Source organism: Octopus sinensis, linkage group LG7 (assembly GCF_006345805.1).
Source record: "Octopus sinensis linkage group LG7, ASM634580v1, whole genome shotgun sequence".
NCBI classification, from domain to species: Eukaryota; Metazoa; Mollusca; class Cephalopoda; order Octopoda; family Octopodidae; genus Octopus; species Octopus sinensis.
The window spans coordinates 96,775,397-96,791,458 of NC_043003.1; the positions used below are offsets into that span (position 1 = coordinate 96,775,397).

Consider the following 16,062-nt stretch of genomic DNA (forward strand, 5'->3'; position numbering starts at 1 on the left):
CCTGTCGTATATATGTATATATATATATGTATGTGTGTGTATGTCTGTGTGTCTGTGTTTGTCCCCCTAGCGTTGCTTAACAACCGATGCTAGTGTGTTCACGTCCCCGTCACTTAGCGGTTCGGCAAAAAGAGACCGATAGAATAAGTACTGGGCTTACAATGATTAAGTCCCGGGGTCGATTTGCTCGACTAAAGGCGGTGCTCCTGCATGGCCGCAGTCAAATGACTGAAACAATTAAAAGAGTAAAAGAGTTATACATTCATCATGCAAGTGTGTAAGTGAATACAAATACATAGAGCTGGACACGATTGATTGCCATTGTTGTTTATGATACTAGAATGTAGGTAATTACTCAATGATTGATAACAGACGAACTGTTGACAGGAACTAGCTAGTGAGCTGGTCTGCAGAGAAGGACTCCCAGTTTGGTGGGTTGGGGACTCTTGCCTGAAATCTGAGATGGCCGATCGCATTCGCCCTCACAGTGTGTAACTGAACGAAACGAAATAGATACTACACCAACACACTCTCGTTTGCGATTGATTTTTTTTTGTGTATAGCTTAACGAATCTATAAAACTTTACTTTCTGCTTTACTGCTTCACCTGTCATAAATACTTAGTGTATACAGAAATCGATACAATTGATTATATGTCATCATCATCATCATTGTTCGACCATGGTCGAGACAATGGAATTTACCATGCTACGCCAGACTTCACGGTCAATCATGGCATTACGGAGGTCCTGTTGCTGGATGCCTGTAGCCCTGGAGATTACATCAGGGTAGGAGAGTGTGCGCCCTCTGGTATTGCGAGTAGATGGCTTCCAGAGGAGAAGAGTAGAAATTACTTCTTTCTTATATGTCACTAACCTACAATCACAGTCAGTGGTGACTCGTTGATAAAATTAGTGGGGATACTGCTTCAGAAAATCTTTAGCAGCTGTTTTAATATTGTGTAAAAGGAAATAAACATATAAAACAATGGATCTTTGCGAAATTGGGAAATTATACTCTATGCATAAGGGCCATAACTCCCATGACAATTCGTATATTTTTCCTTAGAAACAAATGAAGTAATATTTATAAAATTTCTTCTTACAATTTAGTCATTTTATCTAAGCAGGAAGCTGTAGGGCAACCCGAGCATAAAAAGATGAACATTATTTGTAATTCAATGGTACAACTGTGTAAGAGTTTACTTTGACATACACTTAGATTGTGATTTCTGCAATGTGGTGCATAAATTGTCAAGTATATGAGAGGCATTTTTGCCTCCACTGATTCAGTTGCAAAGTGCTGAGTAAAGTTATTTGGTTGCAGACCTCCTTTCAGTCTTTTTATTATCACTGGGTCACACATAGTCCCCAGTTGGTAACATTGATTCCAAGGCCTTCCCAGATGAGTGACTGGTTATTCAAAAACATTTATAGATTGTAAATTTATTCTGTTCAGTTACTTATCAGTATAGTGGTCATTTGCAAACTCCAGAGGTGACACTTTCATCTCTCCTTAGCCCTCACGTCAAGCAGTTGTCAATGTTTATTTCAGTTGATTCACGCCATTCCAATTGCTATAGATCCGTAATGCAACTTACGGCTGTGCCTGTCACATGGATGGTGAGGAATCCTACATTGGGAGTGGTAACGACTAGGGTGCGGTAGCTGGCTGCTTATTATGATCATTCGTCCTTTGGTTTCCTGTAGTTTTGCTCTCTTTTACAAACTCAGTGAACATACATATATTTCCTATTTTAAGGAAATTCAAACAATAGATATAAGACCCAAGTTTAAAAGATTCTCAACAATTCAACTTCTCTGGTTGACATTAAGACACCCACCCACAAGGGGCCCTTAACACCCACATCTTAGAGCTCCATGACTGTGATTGTAGGTTAGTGACATACAATCAATTGAATCGATTTCTGTATACACTAAGTATTTATGACAGGTGAGGCAGAGAAGCAGAAAGTAAAGTTTTATAGATTCGTTAAGCTATACACACAAAAAAAAAAAATCAATCGCGAACGAGAGTGTGTTGGTGTAGTATCTATTTCGTTTCGTTCAGTTACACACTGTGAGGGCGAATGCGAAGTCCACCCGCTACCAAACCGGGAGTCCCATCTCTGAAGACCAGCTCACTAGGTAGTTCCTGTCAACAGTTCGTCTCTTATCAATCATTGGGCAATTACCTACATTCAAGTATCATAAACAACAATGGCAATCAGCTGTTAAAGCAATACGCATTGAGAGGCATTTTCTTATCTTCAATTATTTGTGTCTTTCCGTACAAACTGAAAAATGATCATCACACCAAAACTCAGTGTTTTAGTTTCAATAGTCAGTATATATTTTGCATGTAAGTATTCCAGTACATTTTTACACAATGCGCATTTTGTACTTGTTGTTCTTCTGATCGTTGGTGTAGTTTTGTGATTGCCGAGTGTATTACTGTTACGGTTAATATGTTGTTATTCAGTCACAAGTGAAACTTCACTGAATAGAAATATCATCTAAAAATTCATTACCACATTGTTCTTTCTCTCAGGTGTTAAATACAAAAGTTAGTTTTATGTAATACACATTTCCGTTTCTAATACGGAAGTGTGTAAGAGTTTGACTTCCATCAAGTTGAGAAACAACATAGAAACCCCCTATATGCTCGTGGATTGGTCGCATCAGTGGATAGGTCACACCAGAGGATAGGTCGCACCAGTGGATAGGTCGCAGCACCAGTTGATAGGTCGCATCCTTAGTTTGTGGTTGTTAACGTAGATATTTGAAGTTGGCTCGTAGACAGGTCGCACAGTAATCTGGTGAGTTACATTGGCCTCTTTATAACGCAAGTATAGCTAATATTTGTTAAATATTATCAAATATTCACCTTTATTTCTAAATTTTACTTGCAAAAAATAAAAATATTTTTGCGGCAGTGACTTTATGAAAGGTACAAGCAAACACTTCCAATCAGCTAAGATCAGGAGCCATGAGAGCACTGCCTGGTACTGCATCAGGGCATTTATTATTATCATTATAATAATAATAATAAAATAATAATAATAATAATAATAATAATAATAATAATAATTATTATTATTATTATTATTATTATTATTATTATTTTATTATTATCATTATTATTATTAATCAGAACACTCCAAGGAATCAAGCTCGGAATCTTAGGGTTAGTATCCCGTGCTCTTAAACACTGCGCCATATACCCCAAGACAAAAAAAAAACTCAATAAAATTAAGGAGGTGGGGTGCTTATACTTTACCTCCGTCATTGCATGTATATATGTATGTATGTACTCACACACACACATGTATGTTTGTGTGTCTATACGTCTGTCTGTCTGCCTGTATGTATGTATGTATGTGTGTATGTATGTATGTATGTATGTATGTATGTACGTATGTATGCATACATGCATGCATGTACATGTATATGTACTAGCGACACCCGTGAATATTTCACGGAATTAATAGTAAACCTATTGGGTTACTCCTGAAAACCTTTCCAAAAAGCCTGAAAGCGTAGCCTGTACTGTGTCTGTATCAAAAGATAGTCGCTCATCTGCTATTCATTGAAAAATGAAAGAAATCATTATTTCACGTTCAAATAACGACCATTTTTACACCTACGTTTATGTACCTAGTTGTCTCTGGAATCAAAACCATTTTCAGAAAGGTATAAAGAGCATCATACTGAAGGAGGAGGATTTTGTCAGTTATGCAGTGTGAAAATTTTAAACTCGAAGAACGACATGAAGACGATTGAAACTAGTGAAGTGCTAACGAGTTTAGAGTTAATAAATCGAGTGAAAACTAATCCTAAGTCATTAACTATTGATAGAAAAAGAAATTCTGGTCATCTTCAACTGTAGTAGTTTTGCACGCACGCACACACACAGACACACACAGAACACACACACACACACACACAACACACACACACACATACACACACAAACACACACACACACACACAACACACACACACACACACACACACACAATTATGGAAATTTTTGCCCCGACAAGCAACACAAGTCTCAAATAAGCTGCAAGTTCGCTCATACAGACAGGTTTTGTTTGCTTAATGATTCAAGGGAAGTAAGCAAAAGTCCAATCGTTCAAGGGAGCTAAGCAGAAAGATTTGAGGTATCCGCTCGTTTCCATGGCATCTGCAGCCGCTGTTATTTCCAGTTTCGGGTCATAATAAGTTAGTGATAAATAAGATTGCGATAATTCTTTCGCCTCTTCGAAGGCTTCGTGTTTTTGTATCTTTCTGAAGCAGATGGTTTAAGGTTCACTGAAACGTTGCATGGAAGGTAGGATCATACATTAATAGCCAATCAGCCCAAGAACGATCTCAGTTGGTTTACAACTGATGGAACTGACATTTTCAGAATCGTTTACATTTGTTAGATAAGACGAACAATAAATTTTTAGCACTTAAACGTGGGGTTCAACATGTCACGTCCCTGGAAGATAGGACCTTTTCCATGTATCCGTGAACGAACTTTATACTGTACTTAACTGAATAATCTATACACTCACACACGCTCACACGCACAACACATAAACAACGCATACACACACACCACACACACACACACACACACCACACACACACACACTCACACACGCACACACATCATTATCTCTGTATTATAATGCTGAAATGCGAAAATCCCTATCTTAAAAGGTGTCGTTGCTAAGGCCTAAAACGTACTTTGACAAGTCTACTCACATTCTTTTATATATCTGTCTTCCTCCATCACTCACTCTCTTTTCTCCCTTCCCATCAGCTTCTATCTATAACGTCGTTTCACGACGTCTACCTCCCTTCCATTCATTTTCTCTCTATAACAAAGTTTCACAGCGTCTAGCTCCCTTCCTTTCACATTCTCTCTATAACGTTATAGAGAGAACGTGAAAGGAAGGGAGTAAGTAATAATGAGTGAATGAGAATAACGACGAAGGGTTTGAAAAGCGTAAAAATATTTTGTTTCTCAACTTACTCAACATCTTTTGTTGTTTATAAATGGGAGAGAGATAGATAGAGAAAGATAGAGAGAAAGAGAAACGAGGGAAAGTCTAAATATATTTCCCTTTCGCCTTCATTAGCGCTGTCACCCTCTCTCTCTTTACGTCTGTCTGCATTCATAGAGATAATTATCACCGCTACCACCACAACCAACCAATCATGAGAACAAATATTATGAATCAGATATTTATTGGGTTAATTTATATGTGTGTGTGTGTGTGATGTGTTCTATATATAAATATGTATATATGATGTATATATACAAAGTGTATATATCTGTATTTATATATATATATATATATATATATATATATATATAATTTGCATACTTTTTTATATATAATGCGTACACACACGCACACACACACACACACACACACACACACACATATATATAATGTGTGCATTATGTGGTCGGTTGAGCGGAAAACATGCACACCTATGTTAAAAGTACTGGCGAGTTTGCAATGGCAACTATTTTTATCCTCAAATGAAAGGCGTTGCCTCTACGACAAAATTCCTCATCTTATAAAATGTGGCCCGAGTAGACCCGAGTGAAATCAGGTAATATTAACCAAAATGTGAAAAGGGGTCTAAATGGGGCTGGAAAGGGATTAAAATTTACAGGAGCGGGTGTTTAGGAATTCTCTGTTACATCAAGCTAAAAAATTTGCGCCAGCCTTTTAATCGTCAATGTGTTGCCGTCCATGATGAAGAAGTTTTGAATGCTTGCCATGGTGAGTCTACTGTCGTGAGAAAGAATCACTTCAAAACTTGATGTTTAGCAATTTTCTTTTACATCAAGTTCAATGTTTTACGCCTATCCCCGATTTTGTAATGGCGTGGGTTATGTGGCACATATTTTTATAATTAATAAACTGTATATTGCTGCGTTGGACAACCATGTTTTTATGCCTGATGATGCTTGGAATGGACTTTTAGCAGAAAAATTGAATATAGAGCTACCTTACACAAATAAATTTTATGAATTTTACAATCCTATTCAGAAATTTTCTTCACCTGATTATGCGTCAAGTCTACTAATGTTTTTAGTAATTGATAAGCGAAGTAATCGGAATGACGTGGAAGCTATAGAAGAAAAACTTTTAACCATTTTTGCTAATCGCAGCGCCAAGAACCAAGGAGAAATTTTGTATATTGAACATAATACAGACGAAATATCTTATATTCGTGTGTGGCTGATAATTATAGCAATAATCCTATCTTTTGTACTTTACGAAACAAGAAAATATTTTCGAAGGTTCTCAATTATATATTTCAAAATTTGACATTTATGTAAGTTTTTTTGAATATGATTTATAAATACAATTCATAAAATATTTTGGTATTAAGGGAAATGAGTAAGGATTCTCTTACTTTTTGTAATTAATTCACATGTCTTTAATTGTCTTTTATAAAGATTTTTCCACCGAAATATCATTCCCTCTTTAATTAACCATCGTAATTATGACTTCAAGATTGTAATAGCGAATACATTTTAAAAAAATTATTTTTTAATAAACAGAAGAATACACTAAGCATGTATTTTTACTGCTGTTAAGACCGAGACCAGCGTCCATTAAGTAGACGTATAAAATCAGATATTCACACCCACGTTAATCTAGATCTTTTCTTGTGTATTGCACATTTAGAATTATATTATCCAAAGCACACGTCCTCTCTATTTTAAGCATTAAAATGTAATTCGCGGGTGATTTCACTACTATTCCTAACATGTCGAACAACTACAAAGAATCTCTTTCGTTGCCTCACATTTTATCATATCTTGGTCTATAGGAATTGGTCTTTAACATCACTTAAGAATATTATAAAATCTGGACTTAACATTTTGTGCTTTTGAGTGACGAGCAATGCGTGGCTCCCTTTGTCTTATCACTCAGTATTTACAACTGAAATTTACATAAATGTTTGTGAAGCTGGATTGATAAAAACGTATTAAAAGCTGTGTAACATGCCTTAAATAACATCACAGCATATTTTGCAAACACACATCAGTCACTATTTTCAACAGATGATGAACAATAAATTATCAGCTAAGATCCCCTTGTGCATTCCGTTTACAGTAAAGCATTCTTTCATATGGTTTTGCTAGGAGCGTTCAGTCAATCGAGGGCTTTCAGGACAGTAGTAGATTAGAAGTTTGTTGTACGGAGAATAGCAACTTATTGTAGCGTGGATTGAAATCGTATCCTTGTCGACGCGGAGCAGTTTTTTTTATACGTTAACAATACAAGCAAAAATTAAAAGAAAACAGATACAAAAACACAGTCATATCTATCTATCTATCTATCTATCTATCTATCTATCTATCTATCTATCTATCTATCTATCTATCTATCTATCTATCTATCTATCTATCTATCTATCTATCTGTCTGTCTGCCTGTCTGTCTATCTATATATCTATCTATCTATCTCTCTGTCTGCCTGCCTGTCTTTCTGTCTGTCTGTCTGTCTGTCTATCTATATATCTATTCATCTGTATATATATATATACATACACATATAATATATATATAATATATATATAATATATATGTGTGTGTCTTATGTATGTATATATGTATATATATATATCATCCAGCGAACACCGACCATAAGTCATCACAGTTGCTCAAAGGTAAAATCTAAAATGAATTCCTCGCTCTTTCAGGAACATCAATTTTTTATATTGACTGCATATCACCACTGTGATCTATTTTTTATATTGAATGCATATCACCACTATGAACCACTGCATCAGACACTTTAAACATATAGCATGAACGAACTCACTTCACACTATATATGAACTTTTTGATGTCTGACTCTATTGTGTATTATAAATGAATTTTTTATATTTGATAGCATGAACTATCTTTTTTTATATATAACTTTTTTTGATAAGGTTCATTTCAAGAACCGAAACATGTTATAATGTATATATAAAAATTAAAAATTTGTATAATATAGCAGCATTTTCGAACTTCATTGTTTACAAATATATACCTACTCGTATACGAGCTAATCCTATATATAAATAATATATATATAATATATATATATATATATAATATATATATATATATATATATATATATATATATATATATATATATATATATATATATATATATATATATATATAATATATATATATATATATATATATATATATATACTAGCATTATATACTAGCTAGTTTGTTATAAATTTACTAAATTAAAAATTTGGGCTAATAAAACATAAAATGACATAATTAAAAATCCAGATAAAATACATACAAGATAAATATACAAATTTACAAAAATACCTAAAAGTTCATCTACAGGCCGTTTCAGAGATGCATCAATTAATATGACATATTATATATTTAAATTAGACACTCCCCTTGTCAGAATGTTTTTTACACACAACACATAGTACACGGAAACAAATGCACAATTACATACCTGCTACATGCGAAAGACCAGACATTACGTACTCCCAAAATTCTCCTAGATACTGAATGCTACTTTCTAAGCATACTAGCATTAAAGACCCGTCGTCGCCGGGTCATAATGCTAGTGCATGTATATATGGTATATATGCGTTCATATTACATGTACATCTATATATATACATCTACACATAAAATCCAAATACAAAGTTATATCTTGATATCGCTAGTGATAACAATACTCAAAATATATTACAGTCTGGAATTGTTAGTCCATTTCTTGTAATTTCAATCAATTGTATCTTGTCCTTCCCTCTTGTATAGAAGTGTGGCTACAATCCAGCCTACCTCTACTTCTAGATGGGGGGGGGGGGGCATTTAATTTTTCTTCCGGGACGTCCTACCTCCCAGATATAAAGGTAAAAATGAAATATTTCCACTTTGCAAATTCTAGTCGAGTACTCCCTTGCACGCTCCGTTGACTCGAACCTTGCTTCTATTGTGGCGAATTTATCGCCTCTGATTAGATGTCTTTGATAGTCGCACCAAGACACTTTTTGAAGGTGCTTTCCTCCATGTGTTCAAATCTTCTTTCTTCTCTACATTGTATACTTTATAGACAATAGACTTTTCTTTAATTTAATTTTTTATTATCCATCTGGACTATTCCATTTCTGTACACTAATTTTATATTTAATTTATTCCCATTCATGGGAAACCACTTATTCAAGTTCAAGTCATTGATGCAATTTTATATCAATTGTTATTTTTATTTTATTTTTATGTTACGATTATATTATACTTTAGTTTGATTTTAATTATTACTTACTACATATAATTCAATTGATATTATTATTTTTATTGTTAAAGTGAAAGTATCTGACATAAAATAGAGAAATGTTTTTGTTTCACTTTTAACACGTAATACTGAAATAGTGGAGAAGATATGATAATGCTATGGGCTCGCTCTAGGCAAGAAGTTGAACTTTTTTGCCCATGAAACTACATGTACGCTAAGTAAGGCATGTTTAAAATTTGAATGATATTGGTTGTGTAGTTCTCACGTTTTAGGGAATCGTAGTGGAGAAGATATGAAATTGCTGTGGGCTCGCCCTAGTCAAAATTTTTTTTGCCGATGACACTCTCCGGTCATGTGTAAGGCATGTGTAAAATTTGACTGAAATTGGTTGTGTAGTTCTGTCAGTTCTCAAGAAATTCAATCTAGGCTATAGTAAATGGTTAAGATGTCGGAAGATTTGAATGAAATTGACGAATAATGAATGAATGGTGTGTAGTTCTCTTAGGGTCGTAGTGGAGAAGATATGATATTGCTGTGGGCTCGCCCTAGTCAAAAAGTTCAAAATTTTTTTTGCCGATGACACTCTCCGGTCATGTGTAAGGCATGTGTAATATTTGAATGAAATTGGTTGTGTAGTTCTCAAGTTTTAGGGAAATACACAGACAGACAGACAGACAGACAGACAGAAACATATTCTCAGTTTTATATATATAGAGATAATTCAATCTAGCAGCTATAGTAAATGGTATAAGCACATCTCGATCTGGACTAATTCACTTCTGCACTCAATTAAAATTTTCATATTTTAATTTCTCCCAATCATGCAAAGCCACATATTCGAGTTCAAGTCCTTGATACATTTTATACTAATTGCTATTTTTTCTTTTCATTGTTATATAACGATTTAATTACCATTTTAATAAAATAAAATATATTTAATTACTACTTACTATATTTACTATATTTAATTCAATTGTTATTATTACCTCTAACTTTTTTTGCAATTTTTTTTCTAAATTTCTTATGGAACGTCGAGTGGATCGTATGCGTACAATAATTTTTATATGCTGTTTATATATTTGTATATTACTATATATTTCTAAACGTCGGACTTTATGCCTGTTCAGTAGATATAAATGAATATATGAATATATGTATGTGTTTGATCTTTCTGTGGATTTTGTAGTTTTGTAGGCTTTGTAGGTGCTGCTCGCATTGCCTCACCTAGGATTTAAAAAGTGTATACAGCTCTGCTATATATTTTGAGCGTTGTTGTCCACTAACGATCTCAGATATTGCTTTATATTTTGTAATATATCTATATATATACTATATCCATTATAATATATAAACATAAATATTAAATATATAATATATGATATATATATATATACATGATATATAACATAAATATAAATATATATATATATATATATATATATATATATATATATATATATATATATTTATATATATTATATATATATATATATATATACGAAAAGAAGGTTGAAATGTAATTTAAAAGATGTTTATTTACTTAACCGGTTTCACTCTTTGGAAAAAGATTGTCAAAAGTAACATAGAATATTATGAATTCAAAAAAATTTTTTTACAGTCTTTGGTAACAGGGACATGTTAAGGACATAAAGAAGTACAACAGTGTGATGAGAATATTTGAAAAAATGGGCAGAAAAGAATAAAACAAATACATTATTGGAAGTTTGGTTGTCAAATGCCATCCACACTCATGCATGCGTACACACGCACGCACACGCACACACGCACGCGCACACACGCGCACACACAACACCATGACAACCACACACACTTGACAAACAGACGCCATCTGACCAAATACTACAGACACACAGACATATCTATTCACACACACGCAGAGAGACACACATAGAAGTGTTTGCTTGTACCTTTCATAAAGTCACTGCCGTGCACTGGTTGTCAAATGCCATCCACACTCATGCATGCGTACACACGCACGCACACGCACACACGCACGCGCGCACACGCGCACACACGCACGCGCGCACACGCGCACACACAACACCATGACAACCACACACACTTGCATGAGTGTGGATGGCATTTGACAACCAGTGCACGGCAGTGACTTTATGAATGGTACAAGCAAACACTTCCAATCAGCTAAGAACAGTAGCCATGAGAGCACTGCCTGGTACTGCATCAGGGCATTTATTATCATTATTATTATTATTATTATTATTATTATTATTATTATTGAGTGAGAGAGCAGTGCATGCCATCAAAGTGACACTGGGGTAAAACATACAAAGCCCAATATAGCCATCATGACTACCCGTCTGATAAAGGTACACCAGGCACATGCATCACAACCATATGTGTGCGACATGGTGATCTCATATCAAGATAAACAGCACATGACCTTGCAGGTGGGGCTCAGTTAGAATTTTCTTCAGGTTGAGTAGCCCATCCCGCTCAAAAGGTCCCTGAATAAGGATTGTTTAATGATGTTGAAAGAACCACCCATGTTTCCAGAGGTGAATTATTCAAACCCCAAAGAATCCCTCTCAACACATGGCTATGATGCTCCCCCACTACTTCTGCTCGTGATCAGAGATGCACATATCGTCAGCCACTAAGGGACATGCTCAACTGGTTAAGGTCAAACAACTGACAAGCAAATCTGTGGTACTGAGCAGAATATTTGCTGTAGCCCATCTTTTATACCAAGACAAAACAATGTACATGATAACACTTCCAATCAGTTAAGATCAGAAGCCATGAGAGCCACTGCCTGGTACTGCATCAGGGCATTTATTACATTATTATTATTATTATTATTATTATTATTATTATTATTATTATTATTATTATTATTATTAATCAGAACACTCCAAGGAATCAAGCTCGGAATCTTAGGGTTAGTATCCCGTGCTCTTAACCACTGCGCCATATACCCCAGGGCAAAAAAAAAAAACTCAATAAAATTAAGGAGGTGGGGTGCTTATACTTTACCTCCGTCGTTACATGTATATATGTATGTATGTACTCACACACACACATGTATGTTTGTGTGTCTATACGTCTGTCTGTCTGCCTGCCTGTATGTATGTATGTATGTATGTGTATGTATGTATGTATGTATGTATGTATGTATGTATGTATGTATGCATACATGCATGTATGTAAGCATACATGCATGCATGTACATGTATATGTACTAGCGATACCCGTGAATATTTCACGGAATTAATAGTGAACCTATTGGGTTACTCCTGAAACCTTTTCCAAAAAGTCCTGAAAGCGTAGCCTGTACTGTGTCTGTATCAAAAGATAGTCGCTCATCCGCTATAGAAAAAGAAATTCTGGTCATCTTCAACTGTAGTAGTTTTGCACGCACGCACACACAAACACACAGACACACACAGAACACACACACACACACACACACACACACACACACACACACAACACACACACACACACACGCACACAAATACACACATCGCTATGGAAAGTTTTACCCCGACAAGCAACACAAGTCTCAAACATGCTGCAAGTTCGCTCACACAGAATTGTTTTGTTTGCTTAATGATTCAAGGGAAGTAAGCAAAAGTCCAATCATTCAAGGGAGGTAAGCAGAAAGTTTTTAGGTATCCGCTCGTTTCCATGGTATCTGTAGCCACTGTTACTTCCAGTTTCGGGTCATAATAAGTTAGTGATAAATCAGATTGCAATAATTCTTTCGCCTCTTCGAAGGCTTCGTGTTTTTGTATCTTTCTGAAGCAGATGGTTTAAAGGTTCACTGAAATGATGCATGGAAGGTAGGATCATACATTAATAGCTAAGCAACCCAAGAACGATCTCATTTGGTTTACATCTGATGGAACTGACATTTTCAAAATTCCTTCTACGTTTGTTAGATAGGACGATCAATAACTTTTTAGCACTTAAACGTGGGGTTCAACATGTCACGTCCCTGGAAGATAGGACCTTTTCCATGTATGCGTGAACGAACTTTATACTGTACTTAACTGGATATAACTATACACTCAAACACGCTCACACGCACACAAACATAAACATACGCACACACACACACACACACACACACACACATACACACTCACACACGCACACACATCATTATCTCTATATTATAATTCTGACATTCGAAAATCCCTATCTTAAAAGGTGTCGTTGCTAGGGCCAGAAACGTACTTTGACAAGTCTACTCACATTCTTTTCTATATCTGTCTTCCTCCATCACTCACTCTCGTTTCACAGCGTCTACCTCCCTTCTTTTCACTTTCTCTTTATAACGTCGTTTCACACCGTCTAACTCCCTTCCTTTCACATTCTCTCTATAACGTTGTTTCACGGCGTCTACCTCCCTTCCTTTCACTTTCTCTCTATAACGTTGTTTCACGGCGTCTACCTCCCTTCCTTTTACTTTGACAGCCGTTGTTAGTCACTCGCATTTGTCACTGGTTGATCGTTATTTTATTTTATCTTCTAAAGTGAAAGAGGCGGGTGAGCGAGCACAATTATGTAGACGTACGTGAAAATAATGGGTGTTCGTGTCGTTATATAGGTTCCTGTATATGAAAGGTAATGGAGCGGAGGTGAAGAATGCTACTCGTTTTCAGCATAACCCTAACCCTAAACACCGAGTGTGCGTATTCTTTACCTTCGCCGACAATGATGTAGATGTGGTGTGTGTTATTAAATCATACACACACAAAAACATACTTGCACAATGTATGTATTTATTTATGTATGTACGTACATATGAAAGATAATGGTAGTGTATGTGTGTGTGTGTGTGTGCGCGCGCGTGTGTGTGTGTGTGTGTGTGTGTGTGTGTGTTTTTGTGTGCGTGTGTGTGAGTGTCTGTCTGTGTGCGAGCGTGTTCAGCTTTATGTATTTGTACTCACGCACACAAAGACACATGCACATTCATTTATCTTTCATATTACACAGACATGCATACATACGTAGGCGCAGGAATGGCTGTGTGGTAAGTAGCTTGCTTACCAACCACATGGTTCTGGGTTCAGTCCCACTGCGTGGCATCTTGGGCAATTGTCTTCTGCTATAGCCTCGGGCCGACCAATGCCTTGTGAGTGGATTTGGTAGACGGAAACTGAAAGAAGCCTGTCGTATATATTGTATTATATATATGTATGTGTGTGTAGTCTGGTGTTTCTGTGTTTGTCCCCCTAGCGTTCTTGACAACCGATGCTAGTGTGTTCACGTCCCCGTCACTTAGCGGTTCGGCAAAAAGACACCGATAGAATAAGTACTGGGCTTACATGATTAAGTCCCGGGGTCGATTTGCTCGACTAAAGGCGGTTGCTCCTGCATGGCCGAAGTCAAATGACTGAAACAATTAAAAGAGTAAAAGAGTTATAACATTCATCATGCAAGTGTGTAAGTGAATACAAATACATAGAGCTGGACACGATTGATTGCCATGTTGTTATGATACTAGAATGTAGGTAATTACTCATGATTGATAACAGACGAACTGTTGACAGGAACTAGCTAGTGAGCTGGTCTGCAGAGAAGGACTCCCAGTTTGGTGGTTGGGGACTCTTGCCTGAAATCTGAGATGGCCGATCGCACGCCCCCTCACAGGTGGCTGAACGAAACGAAATAGATACTACACCAACACACTCTCGTTCGCGATTGATTTTTTTTTTTTGTATAGCTTAACGAATCTATAAAACTTTACTTTCTGCTTTACTGCTTCACCTGTCATAAATACTTAGTGTATACAGAAATCGATACAATTGATTATATGTCATCATCATCATCATTGTTCGACCATGGTCGAGACAATGGAATTTACCATGCTACGCCAGACTTCACGGTCCATCATGGCATTACGGAGGTCCTGTTGCTGGATGCCTGTAGCCCTGGAGATTACATCAGGGCAGGATAGTGTGCGCCCTCTGGTATTGCGAGTAGATGGCTTCCAGAGGAGAAGAGTAGAACTACTTCTTTCTTTCTTATATGTCACTAACCTACAATCACAGTCAGTGGTGACTCGTTGATAAAATTAGTGGGGATACTGCTTCAGAAAATCTTTAGCAGCTGTTTTAATATTGTTAAAAGGAAATAAACATATAAAACAATGGATCTTTCGAAATTGGGAAATTATACTCTATGCATAAGGGCCATAACTCCCATGACAATTCGTATATTTTTCCTTAGAAACAAATGAAGTAATATTTATAAAATTTCTTCTTACAATTTAGTCATTTTATCTAAGCAGGAAGCGTAGGGCAACCCGAGCATAAAAAGATGAACATTATTTGTAATTCAATGGTACAACTGTGTAAGAGTTTACTTTGACATACACTTAGATTGTGATTTTGCAATGTGGTGCATAAATTGTCAAGTATATGAGAGGCATTTTTGCCTCCACTGATTCAGTTGCAAAGTGCTGAGTAAAGTTTTTTGGTTGCAGACCTCCTTTCAGTCTTTTTATTATCACGGGTCACACATAGTCCCCAGTTGGTAACATTGATTCCAGGCCTTCCCAGATGAGTGACTGGTTATTCAAAAACATTATAGATTGTAAATTTTTCTGTTCAGTTACTTATCAGTATAGTGGTCATTTGCAAACTCCAGAGGTGACACTTTCATCTCTCCTTAGCCCTCACGTCAAGCAGTTGTCAATGTTTATTTCAGTTGGGTCACGCCATTCCAATTGCTATAGATCCGTAATGCAACTTACGGCTGTGCCTGTTACATGGATGGTGA

General features: G+C 36.0%; 1 long non-coding RNA gene across 1 annotated transcript in view; it reads left to right on the forward strand.

Moving 5' to 3' along the window:
- The first annotated feature begins 2,206 nt into the window (after positions 1 to 2,206).
- Positions 2,207 to 16,062, forward strand: part of LOC118764339 — a 23,567-nt gene continuing 9,711 nt past the window's right edge. The window contains exon 1 of the long non-coding RNA XR_005000155.1: positions 2,207 to 2,361. This is a non-coding gene — a long non-coding RNA (uncharacterized LOC118764339). The remainder of the gene's footprint in view (positions 2,362 to 16,062) is intronic.